Source organism: Oryzias melastigma, linkage group LG11 (genome assembly GCF_002922805.2).
Source record: "Oryzias melastigma strain HK-1 linkage group LG11, ASM292280v2, whole genome shotgun sequence".
Taxonomy (NCBI): Eukaryota; Metazoa; Chordata; class Actinopteri; order Beloniformes; family Adrianichthyidae; genus Oryzias; species Oryzias melastigma.
In genome coordinates this window covers 6,756,943-6,782,232 of record NC_050522.1, presented here as the reverse complement: position 1 = coordinate 6,782,232, position 25,290 = coordinate 6,756,943, and the positions used below count along the sequence as shown (strand labels likewise).

The window sequence follows — 25,290 nt, the reverse complement described above, 5'->3', positions numbered from 1 at the left end:
GTGTGTGGCTGTGCGTCAAAGATGCGTGTGACGTCTATTGACTTGTCAGAGGTGCGGTTTTTGTGTTTTTTGGAGGAAGCTTTTGTGGACAGGTGGAATTCCAGCCCAGAGGCATTGTGGGTAGACTCACTGTCTGACAGGTGCACTCTGTGACGGTTCAGAGTTGCCGTGGAGACATCCATCGCAGGGGTGCATATGTGCTTGTATTCTTTGTGTGCAATTTTTAGACCATGACATGGGAGCTAATCAAGACCGACTGTGTGAGCAAACGTTTTTGTTCTTGGACATTTCACTCCTTAAATCTACATTTTCTCTGGAAGATAATGGGCTGCAGGAAATGCACAAATGGGATTCTAAAAAGTTTTATTTTTTTCTATAGAAACATACATACATTTGACATCCCTCAGTGCTTAAATAAGTTGACTCCATTTGTATGAATTTAGTTCAAATTCAAATTATTTGTAGGTGCGAGGTCCTTCTTTGCACACGTCCACAATTTTACTGTAATGTAGAAGGATAGACGATAACATAGCATACAGGACGGTCCAAGGACTGCGTCACTCTTAGGTGTTTACATGTTTATGCTGCGCTGTACTCTTTAAAGCATTTGCACCCAATCACACCGCACAAACAAATGACACGCCCACTGCCCATTGTGTCTATTGAGAAACAAAACTAAATAGTTCTTAATTGAACTTATATTAAGCATTGAATAAATAAAAATAGTCATCTAAATTTATCATTGTTTTTAATGAATTATTAAAACAAATTCTAATTAAATATAAAAAAAATGAAATGAAAAAGTAATAAAGCTGCTTATAAAAAAGTATCTAAGTGTCCTCATGTTTATCTTAGTGTCAAAGATGAAATAAGGCCTAAAACATAATTAATCCATGTTCTGTAAATACTTTATAACCAACCTAAAGTGAGATTGAGGTATCACTGTGACATCCTTCAGCTTTACAAGTATTTGATCAGCTGACAGTATAACTGCAGTAATGTTCACAATCACAATTTCTGAAATTAAAGAACATCATGAACGGCACGCTAACGCGCTGCCCTTCTCCACTCGCCGTCAACCACAACAATATTTGCTTTGATTCCCAAAGGCCTCCACCACAAGGTTGTTTTAAATGTAAAAGCAGGAGCTCCTTACTGAGTGTTACTACATCAAGTGTTGCCATTGAGAATCCTGTTAATCCAGTGGAAGTCTCCACAGGATCAACAGGATCACAGGCTCTGGGCTCAAGAAGGCCCTTGAGGACATGGCAAAGGAGACGGAGTGAAAAATCTTTGGGATTTGGCTTAAAAGACCGGAAAAGGCAAAGATAGTGAGTCCTCTTCTTGACCTGACGGCTTGAAACATGCTTACTTTGACTAAGAGCATCCTTCAGATTGTGTTTCTGTGTCCAGCTAATAAATAGATGTTATTTTGAATATATATATATATATATATATATATCTTAGGGCCAGAAATCGATTAAAAGAATTTAACTAATTAATCTCAAACCTGGAAAAGTTATCGCAATTAATTGCAATTTATGTATTTATTTATTTTTAGTTTATTAATTTGCCAGCCATTATCTCCCAATAATCACAACATTAAATCACACGAAAAACTGTAGATTTAGAACATTTGTTTTTAACTTTTTGGAACCTCGGCTACCAGAAATGTCTCTTCTAAGAGTTGCTGTCCATGTGACATTTTGTCTGGAATTTAGTTGTTATTTTGTTTTGCTTTAGTATAGTTCTCACATTCTTGTGATAATTTAAAAACGACTGTGTTAATATATATAATATAATATAAAACACATTACATTTTGATGTTCCTTTTTACAGAAGCACATGAATATTCCTTTCAAAATAAAATACATCCTGTGTCAAATAAGATCCTCCTGCTGCAGCAGATTTGGTTGAATTGAAAATTAAATAATGCAAAACATAATGTTTTCTTTAATTATGATTTTGGTGTGTATTTCTACTTTTTCTCATTTAGCTATTCATTATAAGCCTGACAACACTGGTGTAGAATCCAATTTTTAAATGTAACAATTGACGAACTTTTCCTCAGAATAGCAACAAACCACAAGTAAACTTGATAAGCTAACCAAAATTACAAACCATTTGATTAGTAAAATCATTAACGTTTTTCTTCAAAGCCAAAGCGCCACAATGGAGGAGCTACAGACCCCAAACTTTTATGGTGACATTATTATTTAATATGAACTGAGGAAAAGATAATAGGTAAAATCAAACATTGTAATCCATCATTACATGAAAAGGATAGCAAAGATACAAAAAATGGACAGTCAGAAATGATTCAAAATAAAATTGACATAATTTTTCTATTAATATCCTACAGTATTATTTGCACTATCTATTGCTTCACATGTTCCACCTGTGTCTTTGTGGTACTGTTCTTTAAAGTGTCATCCTCTATGTGGGTTTTCCATCTTTTCCAGAAACACATTTTCGCTGCTTCCGGTACGGGCGGAGCGAAATGTCTCATTGATTGTGTTTTTACAGTCTGAATAAATAAAGGTCCCACGGTGGGATTTGCTCGACATATCTGATGGAAGATTCTGAGCATTTCTTCTCAGCTTTTTGTCGTTGCTCTTTTGAAATGAACACTTTTATTACCATTCTGCTGAAGCCGTGCACCATTCATAACGTTTTTATTTTTTTTATAATGAAAATGTTCTTGGAAAGTCAATGGATATGATTTCTTAATGGTACTATGGAGCAAAAAGGAATTGCATAAAATTTAAAAAGAATGCATAACAGTCAACATCCCCAATATACAGTAGAAAGACAGCCAGTATGATTTCCAGCATACGTTTGTCTTTGATGCAGAAATTTTAGCAGACATTCAATGCATGGAAACACTAAATAATCCGCTAATACCTTATTATTCCTTCAATATGTTCTCCTGTGACAAAGAGAATCCCCGGTGTCGTTCACGGCACTTCTTTCCCCCCTTCTTTGGCTCTGACAGCATTTTAATTCTCGTCTTGCTTCTAGTATCATGGCAGCCCAATCTCCTGTCTCAACACCATCAGCACCTTTCTCCTGGACCCAATTTAGCTGCTGATCCTAAAACTAGCACACTTGAGACCCGGGAGATTTGGAAAGGTTCTCCACATGGAACAACGCCCTACAAGCTTAAAGGAATTATTCCCTCCATGAAAGTCTTCTCCAAACAGACTGTCTCGGAGTGAAATTACATGCTGCCAATCTCCTTCAAACACTGGGGGAAACAGGAAAAGTAATAGATAGAGATGTGCTTTTTTTGCTTTTGTTTTTCTTAAATCCACATATTTTTGAGTTTGAATAGAACTCTTGTTCTGGACACATATGAGGGGGTCATCAGTATGGGTTCTGGGAGGTTTTGGGTTGTCAGGTGCAATGGACGGCTGTAGAGAGGAGCTACCGCATGCCCCTAAATGGGCATAATAAGTAGGTGCATTTCCATTAATAATAAAATTGCACAAATTGGATGAGACAGAATGGAAACACATAGATTTAGAAAAAACTCACATTTATCGAAAAACAGTTTTTGTGCTTGAATGATTGACATATTAAGCAGAACACTTTTTTCTAAGTCACGTGACCAACAGTGACTGCACCGCAAGAGGTCCCACAGTGTCACAGTTCATCAAAAGGTGAACGTGTCTTGTGGAATTGTTGGATCCACAGCTTCTTTCTAAAATCACCAACCACCATTTCCCGAAATTGCTTCATTTGTAGCCGCCCCCATGTAGCTGAATAAGACGCCAACATCTCCTTTGATAGATGATGATGATGGGTGCTTCTGTGGCAGAAATTGGAATGTATCTGCTGTAAATCACAGTATTGTTCACATCCATCACCGTGTCCTTGAAAGACATTGGACGAGTTGGTTTGTGATTATTCGGATAATGATTTTAAGGAAACTGTAATTGTGAAATTGTGTTTTTCTTTTATACATTTTTAGAATTTTAATAAAGTTTTGCTTGTTTGTGTAATGGAGACGCAGCTATTGCCATGTGTGTGGCAAGTGCATTGTGAAGTATTTATAAGAAGAATGTCAGTTGCATATCACACATGGGTAATGCTGTCGCACAATGCCTTTACGACAGACTCTATCATTAGTAAGGTGCACGATCTGGCTCCATACGTACTGCACTTTAATGCAGCACAGACAGGGCGTGCACATATTACCTAATGTTTTAGTTACATCCATCTGGAGGTTGTCAGTATGGGTGTTGCAAGTTTTTGGGTTGACCCGTTGAGGGTCTTAGAGAATAGTGGCTGCATCTTGAAGGGAGTGGAGGTGTGTCTTGTAGTTCCCTGTGGCTCACATGGCTACCTCAAGGACTGTCAAGAAAATGGAACGTGTATCGTGAAGTATTTGTAGAGCAAAAGTAAGTTGCTTGCACTTATAAAGGTGTCGTATGGTACCATGATGCACTCTAGTAATGGATATATACTGTTTCCTGAAGTGATTGCATCCATACAGATTGTACAGGTAATATGTAACACAAACTACGCACTGGTTGCCTAGTTTCCTGATGTCTAAATACAAGGAACGGCTAAAGAGCGTCCACTCATGACAGGAACAGCACAAATGGGCTTCCTTGCTCTCTCCTCAGGATTGTGGAGGTTGAGATAACCTACTCCACCTTTACTTACCCACGCATTGTGTTAAAGTGTTCGCTATGACCTGTGTATAGTGAAAATAGTGGATTATCAATTTTTCTCCAGTGGTCTACGACATAGATATTTCGTTGGGCCACCTGTGAGGATTTTCCCATTTTTCACTGGGAGACAGCTGTATTAGGACTGCTGTGACTACAACTTTAACAGCTCTCATTGGACCTGATTAAAGAGTACACCTTGTTTCAATCTGCAATATTTGTTGACATTGTAAATTGAACTAGACACAACATTTATCTTTATTTCTTTAAAATAGAACAAGGTGCTAATCAATGAGGCTTCACCTTTCTTGCTTTTATTGCTTTATTTACAGCTTCTGCGACCGCATACCACCCAGTCCAGTATAATATCCTTTATTGAGGCTCTGGCAGAATCATATAATACCTCTTGACAGATGTGATGGCACTTATGATTATCAGTATTTATCATAGCTGATGGTGATTTAAAACGAGTTGTGAAAGTAGGTTAAAACCAATAGGGCTCAAGGTTTTATGAGAATGTAGCTGATGGTCACTTGCTTCTGAATTTACTACCTAAGTTGTTGCACTGCTTTGTGTTGCTTTTAGATTTTAATTGGTTGTTTAATATGAGGAATTTACTAGTTAAAACTCTGATAAAGACTTCTTTATGGAAGATGAACCTGTAAATAAATAAACCTACAGGATATTTTCATTCTGTCAGAAATAAAGATATAAGGTTTGGATAGAGCCCACAGGCACTGCCTCATTAAATAACCAGTTATTGTGATCATTTATGCTTGGCTGTTCAGTGACGACTGCAGACTTTTTTTTTTTTCTTCTCTCACGATTATGCAGCTTCAAAGAGAGACAGGATTAAACATGTGGTGTACATGTGCCATTGTGGGCGTGCTGTACATGCCCAAGGCTGTCCCGAGAGTGAGTCATTGTCAGAGCTGGAGGGTGACATGAGGAAAACGAGGCCACGAGCACTGACCCCTGACTGAGATGAGAGGAAGCAGCAATTATAACGAGTGATACGGCTTTCAAACTGCCAGTGGGGGAGACATTTCCGACGCACATGCCACCCCAACACACACACGATATGTTTTAGATGCTTTACCTAAAGGGTAAATACAGGTTATTACAATATTTCAATTTCATAGATTTGCCATCACTGCTGTCGCTGATAAAAACCAGGGGATAATTACTGACATTTGAAGTCTCGGTACAGTTAGTGACATTTTCATAAAGTGAGATTTGGTCCATTTGTTTCTTGTAAAGCCACACCCTTTTTCCAATTGGGCGGAACCTCTTTAGGGTGAAAATTGTCTTCCCGTTCGATGTAGAAGGAATGAAAGTTGTTATCAGGGATCCTTGACTGTCTACATCTGCAAAATTCAACAGTTCTTGAACCAGTTTTCTTTTTAAATACTAGGCCACAAGAGATAATAAAAGAAATCTGTGACATCTTCTACTGTTTTACTTAATATTCAGGGTGTTTGTTAGAAATGATCTTGTCTTTTGGCTTGCTGCTGGTGTCCAGGCTCCTGTCTGTTGGGAAAATCATCACATTCCCCACAAATGTGGTTTGAATATCTAGGTTAATATATTTTGACTATGACGGAGAACTCATGCAGCCTTGCTACCAACATCCTATTGAGATGACTGCGCTTTTGTTTGACCTGCTGTTTCAGCCCACTGAGTAAAGGCAAATTGGTATTTTTTAAAGAAAATTTGGAAGCACTTTTTTCTCTTGAGGAGAAAATCCTTCACTGTTTCTGAAACAGTTTTAAACAGATCAGTTAGGGGAACAGACAGAGGGTTTAACCACATTTGCAAAATACCCAGTTTACGTTTCATAGTAATTGGACATTGCATCAATCACAATGTGTCACTACCACAATGATGCGGTCTAGTTCATACTAGTCGGTCGGTTTCACTTGTGATATTTTTTCAGTCTAATGATGCAATTGTCTCCAGTTTCAGCAGTTTGGTATTTTTTAAAGTGCTATAATTGGATTTTTTTTTTTTAATACAAACTTGTTATTTTTCTATGACGTATAAACCTCTGCCTTAGATGCTGATTTTGCTCTGGAGATGTTGCCAGAAATGTAAGGGATAATGCCTGACAAAGTGTGCATTATCAGAAATTAATGCCTGTCCAACTCAAAGCAGTCACTTACAAAGGTAACAAATATTCAGTTGATTTGTAGTTCTTTATTCTTGTTAACGTTTTAATTTGGATCGCTTTTTCACAAAAAGGAGACTATTTGATGCGTGGTGCGGCGTGTTGTCACAGTAACATGACAACACGCTGCTGAGCCAACACTGACCTCCACTGGCAAAGAAAAGTGATTCATACTAATTGTCAAAATAGGTTAAACAAAGTGTCAGTTCAGAGAAAAAGTTCACCTCTTACCGCTTGTTTTTGCTTAGAAGATGAAGAAAAATGTGTTTCAAAGAAGCCTGCGCAGTGATATAGAACATAAGGCCTAGGTGACCGGAACTTATTTTTTAGGTGTCCATTATCACTGTGGATCATCAGCGTTAAATTCAACTGGACCGTGATATATATCCAAATAACACCCTTTTTAGATACTGTAAATCTATGACCGTTTCAGTGATGAGCTGATTCTGATGCGAAGAAAAGCAGCTCTTAATGTTGCCTTTACACCGCTATGCAACTCTACGAATGTTAAAGAATGAATAGTATAAGCACCTACCTGCTATGCAGTGTTATAAATCAGAGTTTATCAACAGTTATGTATAATAACAGCTGTATATTAGTTCAAGGCTGTTTTTTTTCCCCACTTTAGAATCTGTTGGAATTATGTTAATTATGTCAAAGGGTTGAAGAGTTACAGAGAACGTGAGCACGACTTAAACCGCTCACGTTAAAGGGTTTTAAGCTGAAGGATTGTTTTTTTTTAAAGATAAGGACAAAATTGTCATGAAAAAACAAATAGAAAATGTGAAAAAAGATATACTTGTATCTAAAATTTGAGTTTAGAAATGTTATAACATTCTTCCAGACTTAGTCTTGCCAATAAAAGCTAGGAAGAGATACTTTTTTCTGTTTTTGATGCCACTAAAATGTCTACTTGAATGCAAATACATCATCTTAACCACACAAACTCTCAGTAGCAACTTAACACAATACACCTGTTTATTTGCTCATTGAACACCCATTTGTATCTGTGTTTAATTTACATTTTACTGTCAGACCGGGCTGGCTGGAAGCTTATTAGGCAGAACCAGAAACACAATGAGACTGCCATTCTGTAAAACAAACCCCCGGGAAATCTGCGCTTGTTCCAAGCAAAGAAAAACCGTAGGTAATCGTATTTGCACCCACGTACAGTTTAAGGTTACCATTATTCACTGTGTGGCTTAAAGTTTCACAGTTTGACTTGTTCTCAGTATAAATGAGAACAAATGGGTGTAAAACGTTTTCCCTTTGCACAGCATCTGTCTTTTCTGCAACGTCTTCCCGCTGCCTGCTGCAGTCATAAGATCTGCGTCCCCTTTTCATTGCCGTTACTGTCTAACAGTCCGCCCACACTGCCTCTCCTCTCTTCCTTCCATTTCAGGGTGTTAAGGCGGCGTGCATGACCAAACTTGCTCACAGCAGTATATCTGATCAAATCAATACCTATTTCTCTCTTCAACACTTTTTCTATTCTTTCCTCTCGTTTTCTGACTGAGGTTAGCACGGAAGGATGATTGGAAAGTGATACATCCACTGGGTCTGTCTTGTCTGTGCGAGATAGATAGATTAGCAAGGGGAGGGAGCGAGTTCAGTAAAAAAAAAAAAAAAGGCTTCGCCATGCTGCAGCGCAGTTAGGAGTCAGCAGAATCATCGCCAAGTCAAGCCTACTGACCTCAAGTCCTATTGTAGCTGTTAAACCTCTTTGTTATTATTGATTAATACTTAAATGAAGTGACAACAGTAGAAATTAGGACATTATATTGTAAAAAATATATATGAAGGGCTTTTTTTTTTTTGACAATATCATCCGATACCATGTAATAACTGTTGTATATATGACTGTCCTTTTTCTTGGGACCACAGGTAGTCCACCTGCTGCATGCCAGCAAAGAGTTCCCAGCTGATCAAAAGTTCTGTGTTGTTAATCACAAATTGTTATTATCTCCTTTTTGAATAGTCACCCTAAATCCAATCATCGTCTGTTCTAATATTTCTGCTATGACTTTAGAACCAGCTATATCCCAGCTGACATGGATCTTTATTTATTTTATTTATGGGAGGATTGACCCCTAAAGATGGAACATCTCATCTTCAAGAGGGTCCTCCATCTCAAGAAACCATAAGCACAAATGAAACCAAACTGATCTGTACGATCTGTACACGCATACACACACATGCACGCACTGGATCTCAGTATCCACCCCTACCTGCCTAAAACAACATTTTAGGAAGTTTAAATAAACAAATTTGAGAAAAAGTGCTGAACTAAAAAAGAAAAAAAAAAACAGAAATAAAGACATGGCGCAACTGACAAAATATTGGATTTAAAAACTAACGCAAGTGTGTTTGAAATGTGTTAAAAGAACTTTCTTTAACAATGAAAAAGATGAAATGGAATATAAATGAAGGTTGTTCCAGTCATAGGGAGCTTTGATGTTTCTAGATCCTCCCATTGTGCTTCTCAAGTCCCCCCCATCCCCAGTCTTAATATTGGCATTATCGTTGTGGAAATCCATTTCTCCATTTGTTTTAGCACCAGTGTATAGTACTGTGCTGTGATTCCATCTCATCATGTGGTCATATTGTCAAAAGTAAATGAATCTGTTGGCATTTCCTGTGGTTTTCTTTGTGGTTTTCAAACATTTCATGTATTTCTTAACTAAAAGTCCTTAAGTTTGCATGGAACAGATATTTTATCATGGACAATCATGGTGCGTAGTGTAAAGATGTAAATGTTTCCTAGACAAATGTATTTTTTTTTTTTTTTGGCAACTAACAAGTACATATTTTTTAAGCATTATTTTTACAACAAGCACTTTAACGTTAATATGTTGTACTAATTAGTTTTAGTCTTTGATTATAAAATAAAAATGATAATAAATGTTGAAATGTGAACATCTCCCTGATTTTGGATGCTGGTCTTTTATATATATATATATATATATATATATATATATATATATATATATATATATTAACTCTAGTTGCCTGAAAAGCCCAAAAGCAAAGCTTGGATATTGGCTTTTGTGCACCATTTGTCAGTTTGGTGTCAGCTGCTTCAAACACAGAGTGCTCCCATGCATTACTTTAACCTATCATCTTCAAAATCTTGGAGCGTCAACAGAGGCTGTGATGCTGGTACACATGCTGTATTTGATAGCTGCGGTAGAAATTCATACAATAGTTAGAATCATTTTCTGATGTTTCATTAAATTCAAATATTTGATCAAAACCAAAAGATGGTTATTAAGGGTGGATTATTCACATCTACTTCTGTGTACATTATATCTGTCCTTTGTTTTCTTAATCTCTCTGCAGTTTCCATAGTGAGTGAGTGTTGACTCTGTGGAGTCTCCACATATCTGATACTTGCTCTGTAAAGCTCCCTGGCTTTAGAGGTGCGATGCTGGGAAAAGGTAATTCGTTTTTTTATCATGCTCATCTTCTGAATGAATATCATTTACTTTCTCACCAACTTCTGATGTTCTTGGATTGTCAAAAAATAATAAAATAAAATTAATGAATGACTTAAAAAGAGCAAAAAAAATTTAAAATAGGCTCCGACTAACAGATCTCCATTTGCTTGATCAAAATTTACAGTGACATCCTTTCATAACAGTTTTTTTTTTTTTTTACAAAGAGCACATTAAAAAGATCTGCAACCTTTCAGTCACAAGAGCAGATTGTTGCTCGACTCTTCAGAGCATAATGAATCATTAATTTCAGTTTGGGTTAGGATCAAAACTGGATGCCTCTTTGGTTTGTCTGTAAATGTCATGGATTTATTTTTTATTTTTACAGTATAAACACCACCCCATCTCACCCCCGCGGCCAAGGCATGGCGATCCTAAGTCATCAAAAATACTTTACTGTGTTTTTTCCTCAATGCTCACTACCCTCTGGGAGCGGAGATACACCTTAGCACCTCCTCAAGGCACAAAAGTTTCATACAAGTGCCTTGAGTTTTATACATTTTTGTGACAAACCGGAAGAGTCACATGAATGGAAAGAATCTGCAAATACGTGTTACCGCGGATAAAGATATGTGAATATGCAAAATAACACTGTATATATACTGTACATATATATATATATATATACATAGATAGATAGAAAGATGTCAGAACAAAAAAAAGAGCAAGAATTTCTACCACCAAACAAATAATACTACCAAAAAGAATATCATTACTGCAGTTCACATTAATAATCTCTTAATATTATTCTTCTTCTATCCTCTACATGCACATTTTTTTATTTTTCTCTGGAGCATGCTTTCTCTCACTCTCAAGTCCCTTTCTCTAATGTTTACACCACTGGACGCTTTTGCAAATGGAATTCTTTTCTGTCGTGATGGTTTTGGTGATCTGCAGTTAAAATATTCAGTGGTATTCTCAGTTTTGGCATTGATGGCAGCCATATGTTGCACAGAGAGAGCATCCCGGTTTGTAGAGTCAAAGCACCTTCTTTGCTCAACTTGTCACTGAGCAATGGCTAAGTAGGTGGAAGTGACAGGTACCACGCTGCAATCTGCTTTGCGCAGATCTTTAGAATTCACATGGAATAAATCCAACATTTCATTTTTAATGGTGGGGCAGTTGACAAAGTGTTGCGAGTGTAGGGCCGACAGAGGAGGTTTGCATCTTCAGACTCCATTGTGATGGCTCTGGATGTTTTTAGTTCTCTGGTGTTTTTATATTGTCGTTTTTAATGTACGGAAAATTCTCTTAACAGCTGAACCTTGGCTGAAACTTGTTCGTGATCCCAGATAAAGGAAAAGAAAAGAGAATTCAATAGTCCATTCAAGAACAGCTTTTCTTTCATGATTCTAAGAAATTAAGAAAAATATAAAAAATATAGCAAAAAGATGAATAATTCTATATCTAATGAAACTGTTTGCATATAATAGCAATAACATGGAAATTATGAGTCACTTTCATTTTCCAGAATGATTTAATTTTCGTTTTTATTTATAAGAAAACACATTTGTTATTTAACGATGACTGAAATTACTTCATTTTTATAGAAGACACAATCACACCTTTTTAAAATCATTTTTTGTGTTATTTTTGTTCTTTCAAAGATAAAAAATAGGGTAAAAACAGCACATATGAATAGTCGTGAAAAATAAACTATACGTTTTTGAAGCACACAGGAATGTCTGTTAGATGGATAATAGGTGATTGTCAGCTTTGCCTTTCTTGCAAAAACATTATGTAATAGCAGAAGCAGCTATTCTTAGTCATATGAGCGTTTCATATGAGTGTGTGTTGCCAAGGCTGCCTGCAGGGCACATGGATTATTAAACATATTAGACTTATGCAATGTTCATTGAGACTGTAATATATTAATCACTTCAATTTAAAATCTTTCTGTGTTTATATCTTCTCTATACATTGATCCTTCATGTGACGATGCAATGCAAAGTGCAGAAATATGTCGAGGATGTCGAGAATAACTGCACTGTTGAGTAGTCGTGGGGTCTAAAAGCCTTAAAAATCCTCCCTGAGCTCATAAAAAATACACAAACCTGAGACTTTTCCTGGAAAATTTCAGTCACAGCTACTTTGGAGGCAGAGATGAATGCTATTTTTTTCTCTCTCTGAATTGCATTAAATTGTCTAATGCTGTTTGTGTAAGTCTAATTATTATTAAGAGTTAGTGAGTTTAATTTTTTTTATTATTTTCCTTTTTATTCATTATTTTGAAAAACACACAATATAAACTTGAGTTGTAAACTCAAACATGATGGAAAAAGAAAAAAAAAAAAGGGGACACAAAGAAGAAAAACTTATTTTGTCTGCCCCTTTTAACAAATGAATACATCAATCATTTAAAACAAAAAGAAAGATACATAAAGAAAAGATACAAATATAAGCACAATTATGGAAGTTTACCTGTGCAGGGGTTCATAAATTACAGTTGCAATACTATCTAGAAGTTGGCAGTCTATGGTCAATAGAGTTTAAAAAGCTGTTCATTTGTGCTCGTGGTTCTATAATTCTATTTCTATAGAGCCTTAGCTACACACACCTGTACAGGAGCTGACCCGTACAGGTGCCGTGGAAGGTCGTAGAGAGGAGCAACCAAATATTAAAGGGATCGCAGGTGTGTCTTTCAATTCCTTTGATGTTTGCACAACCACCTTAAGGGACGTCATTGAAAATGGACCGAGCATGTGGTAAGGCTAATCTAAAATGAATGCACCTACGACGTACAGGTGATGGCGTCGCATGGTGTCCTACGCCACAAATGGAAAGTATAAACATAGGAAGATCCTAAAAATATGCTAAAAAATAGCTGAAAAATTAGGAATTTAAGAACAAAAAATGTCTTTAAAAAAATGGTAATGATACTGGAGACTTGGCCTTTGGTCCACCTATTCCTACTTATCCAGGGACCAATGACACTTAGAAAAATGCCACATGTTGAACATCATGTGAATACTGTTGCTCAGGTGAAATTCACCCTGCGATAGTCCTCTTGGGTTAAAAGTGCATTTCGGGGTACCGTGTTCAAACTCTTGCTTTAACACATGGCTACACAGGTTTATGCAACCATACTCAGGCTCTACGCACAGGTCATTGAATAACAGACTTAACTATGAATATTGAAGGACACTGATTTTGTAGAGACGAATAGATGACATCCCAACAGATGTACCGACCAATTGAAAATTGATCATGGAGGTGAATTTATTCATTTTCCCCACCAGGAATTATAAAACACTAAGTCTTTTATATAGCACAATCGAGCTGGGAAAAAAGAAGCCCACAGCAACATTTGTGAGATTTACAGTTTGACATTTGGCACCAAGTCTCTTCCACCTGTGAGTACCGAACATGTGCTAGTAAACAGTAGCAAAAAAATAAGAATAAGTCCCCCTTTGTTTGTCCAGTGTAAACACCATTGGTCAAACACTTGAGGTCTCCCCAGAGATGATGGAGGAAGTGGCCGGGGAGAGGGAAGTCTGGGCTTCTTTGCTTAGACTGTTGCCCCTGCAACCCGGTCCCAGATGAGCGGAAAAAGATGGATGGATATTGTATTAGTGTTGGCTATGACCTGATGCTTGCAGTATGCCCATATAAAAAAAAAATATGTATATATATTCCCCATTCTCCAAACAAGTTTGCCTATTTTCTGTCTGCTGAGAGCCCCTATTTAGACATTAAGGCTTCAGACATGGATTTGTCTGCCCAAAATAAGACATTTCTCTGTGCGGATTTAATTTGCTCCAGAGGAACCTGATCCATTTTTAAAAATCCACCTTTTTACCAAATCTTTAGCTCATCCAAATTAAGACGACACACCGCGTCCCTGACAGACGCCTCTCTTATTTATAGCTTCATCCATCAATCACGAGGTCCATTTTCAAATTCACCCAATCCACTTTCATTACAGACTTTTTCGTCAGTCTTTAATTTTTTACAAGCATCATAAACCCAGATAGCGCACGTGTGTATCAAGTTGTCGAGTAAGAAAGCTGTTTTTTTCCCGTTGTGCGGCAAGCTTGATTAGAAAAAAAAGGCAAATCTCAGTGTCTATTAAAGTCATTATGGTTTGTACATGCAGTAAAAAACTGCAGGGCTACGACACCAATCAATCTACCATCTCATCCTGACGTCCGAAAAAAAACACCAGTACAGACATTCTTTTTTCTTTTTTGCTTTGGGAGGGGCAGATAAAGCAAGCATAAACGCATGTTGATGTGTAAGTAAGAAAAGCAGCCAGCTGGATCTTTCTTGTCTTAGCTAATGGGGTAACAAGACACATTCATTATGTTTTCCTGATAGATATTGTTCTCTGGGCTTTAAACATGCATAAACACTGACACCAGTGTCATTTATCCTGTAATTATGTGCCAGACACTTGCGTCCTCAGGATTAATGATTGTGTCTTTTGCATGCATGCCCATCATGTAAGAGTAGTTCACAAGTTCTTCTCTTTCTCTTTTTGGTGAAAATTATTCCTCCACTTTGATATTGACCCACGAGTTTGGACCATGTGTACACAATAGTCAAAACCTGTGATTTACCTCTTTTGTTTTGTCCTTTCCCTGAATACCAGTTACTGCTCAGCAATTAAACCACTTTTTTTTTTTTTTTTTCCTCTCGCGCACTCAGAGCTTCTAAACCAAGAGCGTGCATGTTAGTCATTTACAGCAGCGATGATGATAAGAAGAAGAAAAGTGCCGTGTGGGAAGAACTCCGGGTCTGATTCGGCTGTAGTGCTTCCTTCTGTCTGATCTTCAACTAAAAAGGCCTTAACTCCTACAACAGGCTTATAACCCCTTGCTAATCCTCTCTTCTGACTCATTTCACTGCAGTTTGAAGCCCTCCTTAAATCTCTTGTTCAGTCGCTGCCCTGCGTTTGAACAGATCCAGACAAGTATGTGCAGAAATCTCCATGTAATAAAAAAGGAAAGTGTCTCATCAGACCGGTAGACGTCACTGAGAGAAATGCCTTTTGAGGCCCAATCCAATGAAAATTGTGGTTTTGGTGTTTTTAACATGCAATTTTCTCATGATGGGGTACACACACATATATTTCTTTATTCTTTGATTGAAATCATAGTATATCAGGAGCTTGTCACTGGGATGGAGTGCTAAAATTGGCACTCCATTCAGATGTATTACGGATGACTAAATCCGTGTATGTCTTAATACTTCTCGTCCAAGCTGGCATCTGGCTCAAAACTGTTTGGCTTGATAGCTCTGATATTTCTCGCCATTATTGTTGCACCTGTAATGTTAAGTTGGGGCTTTACGCTAGCCGGACAGAGTGTAAACAGATAGATGATGGGGATTGGGGGTGGTCCAACTACTCAGAAGAAAATTTAAATGAACTACTGCTGCTCTGCAGAACCTATGTCGTAGAAAGTGTTTTGTGTTTTGGTTTTGGATAAAAATTATAATTAAAAGACCACTGTAATACTTTTACAATAGATCGAAAGATGATACAAGTAGGAACTTAATATGACATACAGTATAAATACCTTAAAAATTAGTGGATTATGGATATTTTCATTAATAAATTCATAATTTTTGCTTTATTTCTCAAAATCAATGCAAATTTTCCCATTTGGAAATGTGATCTGACTGACATCCACATAGAAAAATTAATTTTTAGGCACACCAGTACAAAACAGTGAGCAGCTGAGTGAGGCTCTCATTGGTCTTAACGCAGAAGCCGCCCCTCCCTTCGACGAAAGACCTTTGTGTCATTAAAGATTAATGTTTTCTTGAGCATAGGAGGAATTAGCATTAGTGTCGCTTTTTTGTGTCAAACACTTGCTTCAGTGCTGTCACTTGCTCTCCCGCCCCCTCAAAATGCGACAACTTAATATCATGGTTCTAATAATACCGGCTAATCACGGCGCCAAAATAGCACATCACAGCCACTGGTTTGGAAGATGTGTAACGCAAATACACAGAAGAAACAGCTTTCTGTTTTTTTCACTCATGATTACAAGAAAACTGAGACATTGATTTATGGCGGCTCTACGTTTCAGCATTGACTATGCAGAAAACGTATGCCAAGATTAAAGGAGTAGTTATTCTTTTAGCTATAAATGAAGAAAAAGAAATCCAATATCTTATTAACACCTATAAAATATGCTGGAATAATATTAAAAAGTCATAAAATAGTAATATACCTATTATATGTTTTACATTTATATTAATTTATTTACGTAAATCCAAATATGTGGTAAATATACAACTTTTTAAAGAAAAAAAATGTATATCATGCAAAAATCATGTAACTTAAGATCTCTTCAGTCATTGGTCAGGGCAATGTAATGAGAGAAAGAATAGTCGAAACACTTTTGCAATCCTTGTCGGGATCGTTCACTTATTCACACTATATTTCGCTGACCAGTTTTGAACTTCTGTGTCAATGTCTGGTATAAAACTTTTTACTGCTACTTTGGTACAGTGGAGACATGCCGTAAGACGATTATTGAGGAGAGAATGGCTCAGAAGGTACACTGATAAGTGTTTATGACATATAGATTGTCAGAAAACAGTGAGAAACATGTGTTTCATGTTAAAAGTTGTTTTAATCAGCCTGCATTCATCCAACCACATTTCAGTGAGTTGCTATGTCTCATTGCTGCTCTGTCCACGGTTCCTACTCGGTTTAAATCTCGTAATGCCTGGCTACGGTGGCCGTTTTGATCCAGTTGTTCCGCTCTGATTTTGGGGTCTATTCCGACTGAGGAAACTGGGGCTGAACTGATTGGGAACTAACCGAGACAACCTTGAAAGATGAGTCTGAGAGCAGTTCCTGGTTCTGGACCATAGTCCGCTTGTGTGCATTCAGACTAGGGCTGGGTATCAATACTAATTTCCAGAAACGATTTGATTCTGATATATTTTTGATTCTCTTGATCCACTCAATTCAATTAAATTCAATTTTGAGTTCATATGGTTTACACATTACACATTTGTTTAGAATTATATCAATAATCTACTGTGTTTTGAATATATATATACTAATATGATGCAGTAAAATGTATTAGTATTGTTTTTAATTGCATACAGTGTTACATTGTTTCTCAAAAGAAGAAGTTCGAACAGAAATGTTCAGAACATTAACATTATAAACATTGTTCTCCCTCTCCTGGAGGGCGTTTCAGTTTGGCCACTAGGTGGTGATCACACTATAGTATTACGCCTTGAACCAGTATAAAAAAGTTTGAGCAAAAAGCTGTTTTAGACCACAAATGGTTCATTTAAAAATATTACCTCAAAATAGCTCAGAAGGTTCATACTTGTGAGTTTATAAAGATGTTCATTTAGTCAGCAATGTATTTTTACGTCGACCGAGCGTTAGCATTAGCCGTCCTATGGGAAATTCCTTGAAAAGTTAGCATAAAGCTAGCAGATTTTAGCTTTATGTGCTAAATCGATCTATATTTTTACAAATCAATTATTGATCTATTAAGCTTATATTGATTCAAATCTATTTATCAATGTTATCAATCCATCCCTAATTGAGACTGAATTATTGGGGGAAATGAATTCTGGATCACTTTGAGCAAATCAAGTGTGTCCAGTCTGAATACCCCAAGAACGCGGGTGAATAACTTCTAGCACCTCTAAAACCGTATTTTTAGCTTGTCATGCTCTTGAGGAAAACTATATTTTCATTTCAAAAGGTTGAAAATTAAACTCCTGAGTTGTGGTGATGTAAAAAGACTCTTTAGTGTAACATATTTAAAAAGTATTGAATATGATTAATTGAATCTTATGGTTTATATTCTTTTTTTTTCAGTTCATTATAGTATAAGAACCTGTTGATGTTTTTTTTCACTCCTCCATATTAAAATGTGTTCAATTTTGAGAGGAAACATATATTAGCTGTGTCCCAATTTCAATCCCTGCAAGAAAAGTAGAAATAATCCCTACATTTAAAACAAGTAAAACATGAAATGACTGAGATAGACAGTGATTGAAACAAAGAAGAAAACCAAAATGTTGGATCTTTTTTTGCCCTGTGAGTCATGAATAGAAAGCTTCTCTGCCATTGCTCAGCAGTCTCCCAACTGGTTCAAGGCCTGCTCTGGTTTTGATGCAAACCTCTTTTCTAACAGTGGCACGTGAAAACTTCCTGTTATCAGCCCCCTCTGACAGATGGTTCTACCTTTTAGTGCCGCTGCAGCTGCGCTCTCAATCTTCATCGCCCTGTGGAATTGCATCAGCTAGTCACATGTGAATGGATCGAGAATGTAGTTAAGGAGAGACACATATTTACCATGCAGAGCGTGTCACTACTGTCTCCCCATTTGGAGCCATTAGGCTCCGTCCTCAAACAATATTTCACCCGGGTTTAAGGCCAGACCATCAGGATATTTTTTAAATGATCCAATTACCCTTGTTCATCAGAGAGGACTTAAACTGGAGTGATTATAATAATAATTCCTGTGCTATCAGTTTTCGTGTCTGTGACCCCATCTGTGCGTATGCGTTCTTATATACAGCATATAGGATGGTTGCGAAATAACTGAGATGAGAGCAGACTAATCTCTGGGTTGTAATAAATATATTGTAAGCTCAATGGATGCAGCTACAAAAAAGCTTGGCCAAATTCAGTATTTAAAAAGAAGTTTTTAAAAGAAGAAGCACTTCTCCTTGAAACATCTGCATTATTCACTACTAATTAAATCAAATTAGACAGTTAAAAAACAGTTCAGACAGTTTAGGAGACATTTGATGAGTTTCATTAGATGGCGTAATAATACTTCAAAGTAAAAGTGGACATATGTTCTTACAACATCAAGTAGAGTGTGAAAAAGGGGTCATGTTTGGGGAAATTTTAAATAAAATTACCAGACTATAAAGCTGAAGTTTTCATTTGAAAACATCTTCACTAATTTATTGGTTTTAATGATGCAACTGAGCCGTGGAGGAAAAACAAATTCTCTCTGCAAAACCTAAGTAGAAAAAAAGGGAAAAAAACAAGCCCTCTATCTGTTTCTATCTTATACTTTAATTATAACTGCCCTTATGGGTAGATACAGGCTGTATGTGGGTGAAAAGTGGGCAAACCTAAACAGAGGTGGCCCGCTTGAAATATGATAATATAAATATATACATATATATATATATATATATATAGCAGATTAATTAGAGTATTTCAATAAACTGATAAATATATATTGCCTCCATATATAGAATATACTGTAAATATATTCTTCATATATTGAGAAAAATATATTGTTGTTTTGTAAGGGGATCATCCTTTTCTCTACTTATCCATGATGTTAACCTTTGGAAAAACCCCTTCATTGGTTTAGGAATGGTATCTAAAATATATATTTTTAACAGCTCTCTTCTGTATAGCTAATAAACTTTACAAAATATCAGGAAGGGTGTTAAAAACTGTTAATCTTATTGTTCTATGACCATAAACCTAACTAATCTAAATTAAAATGATGCCAACTATGTGACTTTTAAAAATCCCGGCTACTTTCTATCTTCACCCAGAGAGCCAATATTGAGGGTTAGAAGAGCCCCATGTGGCTCTGGAGTCTCAGGTTGCAGACCACTGGTCTAGGGAGCGGCTGGTCCTGTCTACGACCCTCCAATGGACCATACAACTCAATAACCTGCAGGACCCGCACAAGTCAGCACCCATATGTATGCATGTGACTAAGATATTATCTCTCCATTTTTATTAAAAGTAGGGATGTCCCGATCCGATCACGTGATCGGAAATCGGGGCCAATCACGTGGTTTGGGACTCGATCGGAATCGGACTCCTTTGTCCGATCAGGATCGGATATTTCATTTATTCTCATTATGATCAGAGCCTTATATTTCATCACGACTACAAATCTGCATGTCATGAAAAGATCCCAAAATGTCATCACCAGAAAACGCAGCAGAAAACGGCAGCAGCTCAAGCAGAAGGCTAATGTAAACAAAGCTAGCTAGAAAGCTAACTTCCGGGACCAATAACTCTTTTAAAAACGCTTTAAACTGACAGCAAGAGTCTCTATTCGTTTGTCATAACTCAAATAACAACCTCTAAAGGTATTCCAACAGAAAGACAGAAAAAGACAGTATTTTTTTTTTCTTTTTAATGTGAAGCTCTTCATGCTGCAGACAGATGGCTACACAGCAGCTGCTAACTGCTACATGCTAACGCCGTGATATAACTCCTTAGGACCCGAGCTGTCCTTTGATATGCCTGTTTGATTTATCTGACAGAGAAATAACAGTTAAGAAAATTAACTACTATGGTAATAAAACTGAAAATGTGATGTCTGAAGAACTTAAAAAAGAAGCACATCATCTTAAAAATAAATAAATAAAACTAATAAATTAAAACTAATAATGATATCAGCTATTCATGAACACTCATCAAATTTTATGCTAAAACATAGTCATAATTTATTTTTAAGAAAGCTCTAAAGATGTTAAAGCTAAAGTCACTAAACTTTATCACATGACTAATTATCACTTATATAACAAGAAAATTGTATTTTTTCCTAGTTTATATTTGCTGTATTTTTACTTGTTTATTAAAGCTACTTCACAGAAGTGTTTTATTTAAGTTTTTAATGATAAAAGAAGGTTAATGAAATATAAATAAGGGACAACACAAACCTGTTTCTTCAATTTCTTCATGTTTTAAATGTCTTATAAAAGTATCGGATCGGGACTCGGTATCGGCAGATACACAAAATCAAATGACTTGGAATCGGATCGGGCCCAAAAGAACCTGATCGGGACATCCCTAATTAAAAGGTCACTTCCCATTCAAACATTTTAACTAAAGATACAATAAATACCTTCAGTGGTTTGATATGAGCTGTAGAGCAGACTTGATCTTCAAGTTACAACATTACTCTGCTAATTTACTGTCAACATCCTGTTATAAAAGTTTACAGTTCATATTCTCAGGAAACAAAATTAAAAAATCAGTTTGACCAAGTTAGTAGATAAACACACCTGTAAATAAGCAGTTTTCATTACAGGTAATTACATCGGCAGAGAAATGTTTTGCTTTAATGACCCTCTGCAGCGTCCTTGCTGGAACACTTAACGAAATAAATGGCGTTAATTGAGTTTTTGTTTTACTGTTAAGAGTTAACAAGATGCTTAATGGAATCTGAGTGAATTTTGTGAGGGGTTTGCTTTTATTTAAGTGGACACGAGTGATTGAAAGGCTTTCACCCAATGTCAGGATGTCAATTAGCAGCTCGTCCTGATTGAATAAATGGAGTCAAACGCATGATGAAAGAGATGAGAGCGAATATGTTTGATTGGACTCTCAAGTGAGGGATGTGCCTTTAATCTCTTCTTTAACTAATCCCACTCTTCGTGGAGGGTCCTCACTGAGATTAAGCTGCAGGATCTCTGACATCCGAGCGTCTTTTATCGGCCTTGATGGGAACAGCGTGATTCACATTTAGCCCAAAGTGGACGTACTTTATTCAAGATTTGTATTCATATGTTGAATTGTTATACGGAACCAGTGAAGATTAATATGTAAAGACACTGTAATGATGCAGCCTCACTCAAGAATAGTTATATATAAACTTTATTTTTACCAAAATATTTGGATCTGTCATAATGTCTGTTTTAACTCTAATGAAATAATAAAAAATGAAACCTTTTACAAAGGTTATTTATCAGTATTTTGAAGAGTTAATTAAATCAACTTGTTGTTTTAGAACCACTTTGCATCTAAAATGGAGAAAATTATTGGAATCATTGCCCAGATGCCTATGACCTGTTGGTTTCAGTAGACTCTAAGTGTTTATTTTAATTTGATTTATTTATATTGTTATAATATATTCCATAACAAAACAAACTCAAACCATGATACTGCCACCTTCTCAGGGGCAGGGCAATAGGGGGATTTTTGGTATAAATATTGTCGAAGATTAAGAAATCTTCAATACAATCTTCTCTTAGCATTGCCAAAATAACAGAAGCACTATTTTTAAATAAATTCTTGAGCCCCTGTACTGTCTATGCCGACCGATTTAACCAAAATCAGCATGGCATCCATGGTAAGTCAAGAAAAAGCTATTTTTAGAAACCTCCTCATCGGTAATAAAAGATGTATTCATAATATTTACAATGGCCTTCACTTATTGCCTCCTTTCAAAAATCTTCTGTCCTTCTTTTCTACTCCTTTAGAAAATGTTCTAGCTCCGCCCCTTCACCTCTGTACTATTTTGAGAACTGTTTTTTTTTTCCTTTAACTACAACCTCGAGTTAATTTTACATTTCATCCAAAAAAGTAAACTTCCTACGGTAGGTCTAGGCAATAAAATATTTGTTTTATCGCCAAATAGTTTTATCCATTTCAGGCGATAACGATATAAATCACGACATAAACCAAATATCTATAATTGTCAAATTTGAAGGCTCTGTGGCTCACAGGAGAAATGTGTAATTATCAGCAGGTTGTTTAAATTTAAATATTTATGTCCTATCTTTACAAATAAAAGATGCACTGGAGGAACATGATCCAAAGGGGTTTTTCTTCATCAGATAACTAAAAAAATGTCTTACAAACTCCATTAAAATGAAAGCAAAAGCTTTCACTTTTCAAAAGAGAACATAGATAAAACAGAAATGTAAACTGCTTGATCATTCCATTTAAAAACAAATGATTAATGCTTTCAAGTTATACTGAACAAACATAAAATTATAACACTATTTCACACAAAAATGGACTAAAAAAAAAGTTATATCGCGATATGTATCGATATCGTTTTATCGCCCAGCTATACTTCTCTGATTTCACTCAACCAAACATCAAATAACCTTGTGTGGATAAAATAAAAAAAGGAAAAGTATCAGCATTTCTGTCTGTGGGGTGGGGTTGTGTAATGATAAGAAGTTAAGTAGGAGTAAAAATGCTATACATTTCAAATAAAAAACATAATCTCAATTTCGGAAATTTATCCATCCATCCATCTTCTTGGCCGCTTCTTCCCTGTCGGGGTCGCGGGGGTGCCGGAGCCTATCCCGGCTACTGAAGGGCGAAGGCGGGGTACACCCTGGACAGGTCGCCAGTCTGTCACAGGGCCTCAATCACACACACATCCACTCTCACATTCACACCTAGGGGCAATTTAGAGTCACCAATTAACCTATGACGCATGTTTTTGGACGGTGGGAGGAAGCCGGAGTCCCCGGTGAAAACCCACGCATGCACGGGGAGAACATGCAAACTCCACACAGAAAGGTCCCAGCCGGGATTCGAACCGGGGCCTTCTCGCTGTGAGGCAAGAGAGCTAACCACTGCGCCACCGTGCAGCCCTCGGAAATTTATGAATTAGAAAATGTGACGCTTATTGGGACTTTGAAACGTTATTTTAATACTTCAATGTTTTTATTTTTTTATTTTTATTTTTTTTGTATTTACGTGAATATTGTTTCTATGTTAAATGTGTAAAAATATGCATAACTGTAAGACTGGGGGTAGGTGTTTTCTTCTACTTTATTGCTTTCTTGTTTTTAATGTTTTATTTATCTGTTTTGTGTGTTAGAAAAAGAAAGGGAAGTCGTCAATCAATGCAGCTCGAATTGTAGCTTTTTTATCATGATGTACAAGCATCTTTACAATTCTGATTTTGGATTCATCTGCATACCTCATAACAAGTATTTTTTTTTGTGAAAAACAAAAACTTTACTTTTCAATTATCTTTCTTGATTTTTATTATAATTATCTGCAATTATTGTGGTTATATATGAGATTAGAATATATATATATATATATATATATATATGAACAAACCAGACTCTTTTAGCCACATTCTACATTTAAAGGGAAATATTAAAATAGATGATTTCATGTTAATCAAATCATAATATGGGCTGATTAAATGCAAGCAGGACCTTCAGGCATCTGGAAATAGTTCCAAAGCCTTATAAAGGTCAACAGTTTTTTCCTTGATGTCTTGATTGATATTTTTTGAATATCCCTATGATCTTGTGGCTTCAGGCGGTTATTTAGATGTGTATTTTAAAATGTGTGCTTCTAATTAACTCAAAGGGGTGTCAAAGGATTGGCCAGAAGCTTGTGAGTCTAACGCATTAATGTGTGAAATTCTGCAGGCTGCTTAAAGCCACCGTCAGCGCAGTATGGAGACCTCTGAGTTCTGAAGGAACGTTTAAAAAAAGAACAGGAGTTATAATGATTATGAAACCATTTTCATGAGAAGTGGGAATAAAGGCGTCATTTTTTGTGTACAATTTAGGTTCCAAACTTGAACTTATACAAAAATTTTAATGCTTTACATGGAAAATGACTTTTATAATTGTTTTTGTACTTTTTATGTATTTTCCCTGGAGGTTAACTCTAATTGCCATTCCCAAAAGCACCAGAGGAACATGAAAACGAGCCTTACCCCAAATGCAGAATTTCTATAGCTTTTAGACATAATGAAGTGGAGGCGGAGTTGCTCTGGAAATCCAGAGCAAACGTCTGAGTAGACAGCTGCTTTCAGAAAGGACTATAGTTGTAAACCAAATGCCTCTGCGCTGGCATCAGGGGGTTATCGGCACGCAATAAAAACTCATTAAAGCAATGTATGTTCTGTCATGAAAATTCATTCCGGAAGACAAATCTGCCATGCGCTACCATGGGCGTGAATTCAGCCCATCCGTGCAGAAACAAGTTATTTAAAAAGCTGGAATTGGATGTACGGAGAGGCAAGAGGGAGGATAAAACTCACCCAGATGGAGGGCAGAAGGCAGTATGTGAGAACACATTATGAGATTTGGTTGTCTGTGTGGTTTTCTATTCACCTGAAAGGGAATTAACATAAAAAGACACATTCTATTCTTCAGTATGCTCATCATCTCCAGCCTTAGTGGCTCCAAATCCATCCCTCCCACTCGGAGTGGTTTCAGCATGAGGGGGGATCAGTCAGGACTGTTTATTGCAAATGCTGTCTTT

General features: G+C 36.6%; 1 protein-coding gene across 20 annotated transcripts in view; it reads left to right on the top strand.

Annotated features, from left to right (window-relative positions):
- The window catches only part of adgrb2 (adhesion G protein-coupled receptor B2), a 346,501-nt gene that overhangs the window by 15,171 nt on the left and 306,040 nt on the right, over positions 1-25,290 (top strand). Inside the window, exon 1 of one of the 20 annotated variants that reach the window (XM_024293532.2) lies at positions 9,879-10,280. The exons of the other annotated variants lie outside the window; for them this stretch is intronic. The gene's annotated coding sequence lies outside the window, so the exon portion shown is untranslated. Of the gene's footprint in view, positions 1-9,878; positions 10,281-25,290 lie in introns of those variants that run through there. 20 annotated transcript variants of the gene reach the window in all.